The following is a 10,697-nucleotide window of genomic DNA, read 5'->3' as shown; positions in this document are numbered from 1 at the left end:
TCAAGCTTGTGCTCAGATAAGGCGCTTGGACCAGAAGGATTTACTATGGGATTCTTCAAGACGTGTTGGGCAACAATCAAGGCAAGGTTGATGGAAGTTTTGTTAGACCTTTTCAGTAATGGGGTACTAGATATTGGGCTGAATTGTTCTTTTGTCAATCTTACTCCGAAGAAGGCGACTGTGGAAGATATCTTGACTCTCAGACCAATTAGTTTGGTGGGCACCACTTACAAAATCATTTCTAAGTTACTTGCAACTAGGATGACAGAGGTGACATCCGGGATCATTGGGTTAAGCCAAGGGGCCTTCGTGAGCAGGAGACAAATCTTGGATGGGTTCCTGATAGCCAACGAGTGACCGGACTCGAGATTAAAATCCCAAATGTCGGGATTTCAGGGTTAGTTTGTAAGATAGACTTGGAGAAAGCCTACGACCATGTAAGCTGGAGTTGCTTAAGGTACTTGCTAAGTCGGATGGGACTTGGTCATAAGTGGATATACTAGGTAATGAGGTGTGTTTCTACCCCTTCATTTTCTATCCTCATCAATGGTTCTCCGAAAGATTTTTTTGGGAGTTCTCGAGGTATACGCCAAGAGATATGATGTCTCCCTTTTTGTTTCTAGTGGTGGTAGAGGCCTTGGGTAGAATGATTGTGAAAGCAATAGAGAATGGAGATTTGAGAGGGTTTTGTCTGAGTACTAGTGGTCCTGTGGTTACCTAGTTACAATTTGCAAATGATACGTTGATTTTTTTGGATGTGGATATTAATCAGGTGAGATTCCTTGGAGGGTTATTGTGTTGCTTTGAAGCAGTGTCCAATTTGCTAGTTAATCTCCGGAAGAGTAAGGTTATCCAGTGGGACAAGTGGTTAATGTGAATTTTCTCGCAGCATCGCTACGGTGTCAAGTAGGTGTCCTCCCTTCCTCTTATTTGGGTCTTCCCTTGGGGGCTCATTACAAGAGAAAGCATTTGGGAGCCGGTGTTAGAAGTTCCTAGAAGATTGAACTCCTAGCAAGCCAAATAGAAGTTCCTAGTGTACTACTTGTCCCTATTTTTGATCCCTAGAAGTATGGAATTGAGGCTAGATAAATTATTTAGAGATTTCTTGTGGCATGATAAGGGAGGTAAAAGCAAATTGCACTTGGTCAATTGGAAGAATGTGTGCATGATAAAGAGCAGTGGGGGTCTCAATTTTAGGAAGTTGGGAACTCTTAATGAGGCTTTGTTAGGGAAGTGGCTTTGGAGATTTGGCATAGAAAGGAAAGGATTATGACGTAAATTGATTGTAGCAAAGTTTGGTGAGGACCCTTTGGGTTGGGAGAGTGGTGATGCTAGTGATGCTAAATATCCTTTTGGGTGTGGGGTGTGGAAGGGTATTTTGAAGATTCTTCCCCAATTTAAAAGAAGAATTACTTTCAAGGTAGGGAAGGAGGGCAAGGTTAGGTTTTGAGAGGATGCTTGGTGCGAGGGAGGCCCATTGAGGGATAGATTTCCAAGGTTGTACGAAATTTGAAGGAAAAGATACCTTCTGGTTGCTAGCTTCCGAATGTTAGATCGGGAGACCATAGGTTGGGATTTGGGATTTAAGAGGTCGTTGAACGATTGGGAGGTACCGAAGATCATGGAGTTGATGGGTCACCTAGACATGGTGTCTAGAAGCCGTTTGGTGGAAGACGTGAGGTTATGGGTCCAAAATAGTAAAGGCATGTTCTCGATTATAGACTTCTACAAAGATCTCACTAGAAGTGGAGATCCGTCTTTTCCTTACATTGTGGTTTGGGGTCCTAATGTGCCTTCCAAGGTAGCATTTTTGTTTGGTCCGTTGTGTGGGAAAGAATCTAAACGCTAGATCTGTTGAGGAAAAGTGGTTTTTGTGGTCCAAATGTCTGTTGTATGTGCATGAATGACGAAGAAATATCTAACCATGCATTGCTTCACTGCGAGGTAGCCATTAAGATGTGGACTCATTTCCTTTCTTTGCTTGGAGTGGATTGGTGTATTCCGGGCACAATTAGAGATCTCCTTGGGGAATGACTTCATGTTGGGACAGGCTTCCACTATTCCACGAGGTTGTTATGGAGTTTAATGCTGTTTGTGGTGGGCATTTGGAAAACTAGAAACGGGAAAACTTTTGAAAGAATGTGAGACACTTAAATCATGAGTTGGTTATTTCGATTCTTTGTTTGTTTTTTTATTGGTGAAAAGTCTTCAAGGAGTTCAAAGGGGTGTTCTTTGAGGATTTTTAGGTCCGGTGAGACTGTGTTTGTAATCTCTTTTCCGTTTAGCTTGTTATTTGTTTATTTGGTTTTTTTTTTTTTTTGTCTTTTTGGGGCGAGTCATCTCGACCTCCCCTCTTCCTTCCTGTTTTCCTTTCAATTATCTATCAAAAATAAATAAAATATGGCCACATGGTTACAAACTTCAGACACTGCTGGTTGTGCCATTACTGTTTCAATCGGATCCAGACAGTAAGGATGGCACTCAGTATTGAATGCCGCTCTCTTAGCTATATGTTAGTCGGGATATCTACATGTGTGTTTAATTATTTTGGCTCTATGACTTGGACTCTAATATGAACTTCAATTGGAACATGATAGATTATAATCATGATTTGACTACGAACTCAAATTCAGTATTCTAACATGTTTTGAATTTACTTGGAATTTACTGCAAATTTTTTAAAATATTCAAGTTATCTATTGTAAGAGTGTGGGGCTAAATAGTAAATATACATTTTTATAACCAGTATTTTCTGAGATATGATCTTGTTTTCATATCACTTTGTATGGTTTAGCCTCATTTCCACTGCTTTGGTTTAATCTTTAATGCAGTAATGAACTTACTAGGCTATGTAGTTCATAGTAAACTTCATACTGGCATAAACATTTTGCGAAGTGACTTGGGTAAGAACCCAAGATTTTGGTTCTGTGGATCCTCAAGGGGAGAGTCGAGAAGATTGATTTTGGTAAGCAATCAACCCATGGGAATATCCATGTCTTCTTGATGTAAATATTATTTTTGTTGGGATTGTATGAACTTCATATTTATAAGTAGAAGTTTGTGATGTATGTTAGGATGTGATTTTGGAAATGTATGGATGTTTCTAGCAGGTTCTTACAGGTGCAGGAAAAATCCATGTGGAGAGAATACAGAGGACAATAGTTGAAAATAAGAAACTTTTTTGATAGGGTAAAGTGCAAAAAATTTGTTAAAAAGGAAGAGGAAGGCCAAGGAGACCACCCACAGAAGCTTAAAAACGGGAAAAAAAAAATAGCAACAGTAAATAAGATACAATGGATCGACATTTTCATAAACAAGAAAAAGTATCCTACAAAAATATAAAATGGGTCCAGAACAGTCCATCTTCTGAAATTGATGGACTGTTCTTATTACTTGGCCTAACATTAGACCATAAACAATGTTCATAACAGACAAAACCATGCTGATTAAAAAACCAAACAAAGATGATGATAAGTGATGGTCTGTACCTGCAATGTTTGCCTCCTGCAATGGATGGTCAATGATATGCGAGGAGTTCCCATAATTCTTCCCGTACACAGTGGCTCTTTGAAACTTCATTTTGTTCTCAGTTAGTGTCCCTGTCTTATCAGAGAAAACATAACGTATCTGACCTAAGTCCTCATTTATATTCAATGATCTGCATTGGAACCTTGAGTCAGTACTACTGTCATACATCTGTTTATCTTCGATCATGAAGTACGATTGTCCCAACCGGACCAACTCCATTGTAATATACAAAGATATTGGTATCATTATCTGAAACACTATAATCGAACTCAGAAATGAGAAAAATATTTCCATAACAAACCCATAATATTTGTATATCTTCCCATTATTCCACCCATATGTGAAGTATCTTTTTCTGTAATAAGGCAGAGTATCGAGCTGATCCTTGTGGCGTTTGAGCCAAAGACCCATTCCAAGCGCCACGACAGCACACATGACAAAAAGAAAAACTGACAGCCAAAGGGTTTCCCTATTCATGTAGCATTCTAGTTTGCTCCTTTTGGATGGAGAAGCTGCACTATTCAACATTGCTTTTGTCTCTTGCCCGGCATACACAACAACACCAATTACCCATTCTGTATTCTTCAGTTGGCAACCACGCAAAATGATGTTTGATTGGCTGAGCGGAAATTTATGGCCATCAAATTCCATGTTGGCTGTAAACTCATAAATATTTCTGTTAGGCTGCTCACATCTGATAAGCCCGGAAATGTTGTTACTCCCATCAAAAACTGATGAAGCTGTTTCTTGCCGAGCATACCTCGTCTTCAAGTTCGACTCACCATCTAGATTCATGGTTTGAATGTATGCTATACCGCTTGGATCACTTGTCCCAAGTAAAACCATGTCACATGGAATTGTCTCATTAGCACAAATTCTCAAAACTTCACCAGCTCGAATCTTCTTCCATTTCTTCATTCGGAATTGACCAGATTGTAACACTGGGACTTGTCGGTTATTCTCTTTACGATCTGATCTGTGTCTTCGCCAATCTTCATAACCATCTTTAATAGCAGTGACACAAAGCACAAACAAGAGAGGAAAAAGGGATACGGTTCTACCAAAAACAGCAAGAGGGGGAAGTTGGTTGAGGACAGCAATAGCAAGGAAATACAAATAAGCAACTCGATGAAACTGTATGAATAGATTCTTCGGCAAGAAACTGATAACAGTATACTTGCTTGTACGGATCTCATTCCCCGTGAATTCATACTTGTCATTCGTCCTTCTCGGATCATTAACATAAATCAATCTAGGGTTCTCTTCTGAAGAAAAAACATCTTCAAATTGCACACTTTTGCGACGAATCCGCTGAGATTTGTTCGGCTTTTCTTGTACCAAAGAAGAAGAAGAAGAAACCACTTCGAAGGTGGTTGTTGTTGTCGTGGAATAATCACTTTGTTGATCCATTGTACCACCACCCCAGGATACAAACCGTCGTCTTCCTTCTTCCGGAGTGGGGCATTCCACTAGAAACCGATGAAAGACTTGGGACTCGGCAGACTGAAACCGCTTCGTCTTCTTAGATAGAGAATTAGAGTTTCCAAGGGGTTTAGAGGCAATTTTATTATCGTCCTTCACATAAAAGGAACACCTTTGAGGATCATCAAAATTTGAAGATGAGAACAAAGCAGTAGGACAGAGATGGCTAAAGGAGCCTACAACATTCAAAGCAGGAGGAGATAGCAAGGGCTGCCCAGAAGTCATAAATAATCCTCCGGCGACACATTTGGATATTATTAGATTTCTAAAGATTATGTGCAAAGTTCTTCCTCTTCAGTTCTTGAACAAACAAATTTATTGGACGAATTTGAGATTGATTTGGCGGAAAATGATGCCCTATCCCATTATGCTGAAGGGCGAAACATGTTATTCCAATTTTAATATTCCATCTCTTCTTCAATTTATTTTCTTGTTGCGGATGAAGCACAAAACCTTGAGAAAATCTAATAGATCCTTAAAATTACTTCAATCAAAATTGCTGTTTCTGAGAATTCTCGTAAAAAGTGAAATTTTGCTAAATCTCATAGATATCGAAGCACAGATTGATCGCATATTGTAACCAAAACCCACGCGTACCGAAATCTGTGCAAATTCAGAAATTATCAAGCAGTTTTCACATTGATTTACATGAAATATCTCACATTTCCGCTGAGATCAACAGCTCAATATGAATCCAACAGAATATCAAAGATCAAGTAAATGATCCACCCAAAAACAGGAAAAAATAAATAAATAAAGAAATGCGATCTGGATTCACCCACCTTTAGCCATCAAATGCCTATATTCTTGAAGTTGGCGAAAGTAAACCTGCACAGATCCCTTAATGCGCTGAATTAGACGCTCAGTAGCACAGATCTGATCTCTAGTGCAGGTTCTTTACATGAGTTCTTCGTCTGGAATCGGGATTTACGTGTTTGCAGGTTCATATATGGTGGAGCTAGGGTTTGAAACAGAACACGTGAACGGTTGTTTTTGTGTAATAAGTTAATCCGATCGTCGAACGACTCGAATTGACAGAATGAAGAGAAAGAGAGACAGGAGAGGACGAGTGGTGGAGCACGAATCTTGGCGGTGTGACGCTTCTTTTCAGGACTCGCTAGCTTTTTATAGAATTAAACCACTATTTTCGAGGTTTTCTAAATGAGATCCCTACAATTCTAAGAAACTGTGATGGAACCTTTTATAAAAATAATAGTTTTTATCGGTTATGGTTCAAGTCCCTTAGCCTGCTTAAAAAACAGTACTCCTATTTTTTTAATCTGAAAAAGAAAAAAAAATGTAAAAAAGTATTTGGTAATATGTTTAGAAAGGAATTTTTTTCTAAAATGTTATTAGAATTAGATGAAAACTATTTTTATTTAGGGACCGACTAGTTGCACACCACCCACTACCAATTGCATTACATCACTTAAAAATTTCCCTTTGCACTCAAAATTAAAATAAGAATGTTGAATTCCTCTATTTTTTTTATTTTTCGTTCTTCCTCTTCTTCAACCATGCTCGTATAAATTATTATTGATTTAACAATTTTTGTAAGAAATAATCGATCGTATAACAAGCATTTGTACAATTTACACAAGCAAAGAAGACAGTCCTGAGAAGGTCAATATACCCTAAATGTTGACATTACCTGTATGAAGTGCAACTAGTACGTTAAAATAGAGGTTATAAAAAAATGGTTATTTTTCATAGTTAGTGTGCAACCAACTACTAGCAGGCGCACTGAACGTCTATCCTCCAAAGATCACTACTTGTTTTGGGTTCAAAACAAAAGATTTCATACCAATCAATTAGGGTGGTTAGGGCCTATGACAATACCAATAGGGATATATTGGGAATCTTGCATCTTCGACTATCCATAAGCATAGCAGACTTCCTTATTGAATTTCAAGTCCTAAACATCCAGTCTTCTTTCAATCTATTGTTGGGAAGACCATGGTAATACAAAATCAACGCTATCCTTCTACATTGCATTAGAAGGTTAAATTTTATCACGAATGGATTAGTGATTACCCTTCATGGGATGGTAAAATCGTGGGGGTTGTAAACGATACAGAAATAAAATAAAAAGAAGTCATTGTTCGAAATTCAGCCAAAACATCTGGGGGTACAGCTCAGCGGTTTTGAATTTGAGAATATCTGCTCAATTCAGTATGACGAGTCTACAAAAGAATTTTTTTTTCTATCGAGAATACTTATTGCATGAATAATATGTTAAAGAATATGAGACTTTTCTTGGGCATGGGCTTAGGTCGCAAACAACAAGAGATTAAAATTGCACCCATTGTTCGAGAGATTGTCGGTACGTTTGTACTAAGGTACAAATCTTCCAAGGAAGACTGGGCTCAATATTGGAAGGCAAAGCGAGATAAGAAGAATGCAAGAAGATAAGGGCACATCATAGATATAATCAGTATGAAGCCCTACCATAAGACTCTCAATGGGTATTTCATGAATGTAGGGGAAGGTTTCCTTTATTGTGGTTTCCCAGAGCCCTTCATCGATCATATCACAGGTACCCGTCTACTGGGATTTGAGATCTTCTTTAGGATGAATTGGCATGAAAGGGAAGAAGATGAAGCATCTGAAGAAGAAGAAGTTGACGATTAACAAGCATCTGAAGAAGAAGAAGTCGACCAGATGTTTCTTAAAGATAGCAGTGTGCTAGTTTGGTCAATCGGGTGTGGTATTCCAAATCCACATTCTGTAATCAAGTCTGATGTTGGGTCTCTCTCTAATTTCCATGTCATGAGTTCTTTACTTTACGTCGAGTCTAATCCTGTTAGTTCTGCTGAGTCTGTCAAGTCTGCAATAAGTCCTATCACCTTATCTATTTTGATGAAATAGAAGAAATTTCTGTTTACCCATAGTACAATAACGATTTAACTAATAATATGACTTCAGAAGGAAAGTCTCCTGACAAAGAACCCCTCTCTAAATTAATCAAATTGATCGGGCAAGAAGATGAACATCAGACTCAACCTGTAATGGAAAAAACAGAGATGGTTAATCTCGAAACCAAAAAAAATCCTCAAGAGATTCGGATTGGTGTCGCTTTATCTCCCAAAGAACATGATGAGACAGTAAATTTACTTAAAAAATTCAAAGACGTGTTTGTATAATCTTATGAGGACATTCCAAGAGTAAACATGGATATTGTTCAACATCGAATTTTGTTATCCCGATACTCGACCAATAAAGTAGAAACTCAAACATATGAAATTAGAATAGACACTAAAAATTAAGGTAGAAGTCACGAAGCAAATTAATGTTGAGTTTTTGGAAGTGGTAGAGTACCCTAAATAGGTCGTTAATGTAGTCTCAATTCCTAAGAAAGATGGAAAGGTGAGAGTGTGTATGGACTTCGGGGATTTGAACAAAGCAAGCCCAAAAGATAGTTTTCCTTTACCCCATATAGATGTTTTAATTGACAATACAACATGACATGTTATGCTCTCGTTTATGGACTGATTTTCGAGATATAATCAAATAAATATGGATCATCGCGATATGCAGAAAACATTGTTCATTGCGTAATGGGAAACATTATGTTACAAGGTTATGCCTTTCGATTTGAAGACTATTCGAGCTACTTATTAGAGATCAACAACAACTCTGTTACATAACATGATACATAAAGAGGTCGAGGTATTTGTAGACGACATGATAGTAAAATCCAAAGAGCGAACGGGTCATGCAGTTGCACTAGAAAATTTTCTTACAATGATTCAAAAGTATCAATTACGTCTCAACCCGTAAAAATGCGTGTTCAGAGTTACTTCAAGAAAACTATTAGGATTCGGGGTAAGTCAAAGAGGGATTGAAGTAGATCCTGAAAAAATTAAAGCTATGCAAGAAATGGCACCTCCTAAGATAAAAAAGTAGATTCGAGGGTTATTGGGTAGAATTCAATATGTCAGCAGATTCATCGCTTAACTCACCAATGTCTGCGAGCTTATATTCAAGATTCTCAAGAAGAATGAGCTAATGGTTTGGAATGAGCAGTGCCAACAAAATTTTAATCAAGTTAAGGAGTATCACACAAATCCACGTATCTTAGTTCCACTTATCCCAGGTAAATCGCTTCTTCTTTACCTATTAGTCACAGAGGTATCTATGGGATGCATGTTAGCACAATATGATAAAAAAAGTTATAAAGAAAGAGTCGTCTACTACATTAATAAAAAGATATTAGAGTATGAACAAAAGTATTATTCACTTGAGAAGACCTGCTTAGCATTAGTATAGGTTACTCAAAGGCTTCAACACTACATGCTCTCTTACTCAGTTATCTGATTATCTCGGATAGATCCTCTTAAATAACTCTTCGAGAAGCCGGCACTGATAGGAAGAACTACACAATGACTATTGTTATTATTTGAGTTTGATACCACTCATGTCACATAGAAATCTATTAAGAAAAGAGTTGTGACAGAATACTTGACTGATCACCCAGTAGTAGAAGGGAATAAGGCATGTTGATCAATTCCTAAATAAGAATATCTCGAATATTGGAAAAAAATCACAAAACCAAGTATGGCAATTATACTTTGATGGAACCATAAATCAGAATGGGTATGAAATAAGGACAGTTATGTTCTCAGTTAGAGGATGTCACATATCAATTGTTATTTAGTTATCTTTCTCCAATACGAATAACACATCTGAATATGAAGCATGCATCGCTAGACTTGAAGCCATTTTAAATCTGGACATCATAGAAATTGAGGTATTCAGAAATCTAACATTGGATTGGAAGAATGAAAAACTAGGGACGAGAAATTGAATTCTTATCATGAATATCTGCTAAACTTAGTAAGAAAATGCAGAGTCATTCTATCCCAACATCTATCAAATGAAGATAATAGATTTGTTGATGCCTAGGCCACCCTCTCATCAATGATTCATCTACATCCAGGTATGAAATTAAGATTTATTACTATTGAAGTCAAATACAAACCAACGTATTGCCATCAGGTCAACATTATTTTCCGACTCATTAACAAAAAGTCATGGTATACAGACATCTAAAGAGTTTTGGAAAATTAAGAGTTCCGAGAGTAAGCATAGAGGAAAGAGCGACAAACCTTATAGAGATTCACATCTAAGTTCATCATGTGCGCAAGAAACTTATACAAGAGATCTTATGATAAAATCCATTTATCATGTATCCATAAAAATCAAATTGAACAAATAATGGTTGAACTACATTCAAGAGACTGTGAACCTTATATTAATGGGGAGATGTTAGCTAAAAGAATTATGAGACAAGAGTATTATTGCCCGATGATGAAAATATACTATCATCATATGGTCAAGACTTGCCATAAATGTCAAATACATGCCAATCTCATATGTATGCCCTCATCTTAGCTAGTTGATCTAACTTCACCTTGGTCATTTTCTGTCTAGGAAATTGATGTAATTGGTAAAGTTATACCTAAGGCATCAAATAGGCATGAGTACATTCTAGTGGACATTGACTACTTCACTAAATGGGTCGAACCGCCTATTCTGTTGTCCTCACTGCATCCAAAGTTGTAAAGTTCATCCAAACAAATATTATCAATCGATACTTTTTGAATTGATCTTTGATAATAGGTCACACTTCAAAGTTGAGGTTATTACTTTATGTTCGAAGTTCAAGATCAGGAATCATAAATCAT

General features: G+C 37.3%; 1 pseudogene; it reads right to left on the bottom strand.

The window, feature by feature from the left end:
- Positions 1–2,341: 2,341 nt before the first annotated feature.
- On the bottom strand, positions 2,342–6,133 carry LOC147382079 (phospholipid-transporting ATPase 1 pseudogene; annotated as a pseudogene).
- Between the last annotated feature and the right edge of the window lie 4,564 nt (positions 6,134–10,697).

The sequence above is a fragment of the Akebia trifoliata genome, unplaced genomic scaffold (assembly GCF_017979445.1).
Source record: "Akebia trifoliata isolate Shusen 1 unplaced genomic scaffold, ASM1797944v1 Contig00048, whole genome shotgun sequence".
NCBI classification, from domain to species: Eukaryota; Viridiplantae; Streptophyta; class Magnoliopsida; order Ranunculales; family Lardizabalaceae; genus Akebia; species Akebia trifoliata.
This window is presented reverse-complemented; position numbering and strand designations above follow the sequence as displayed.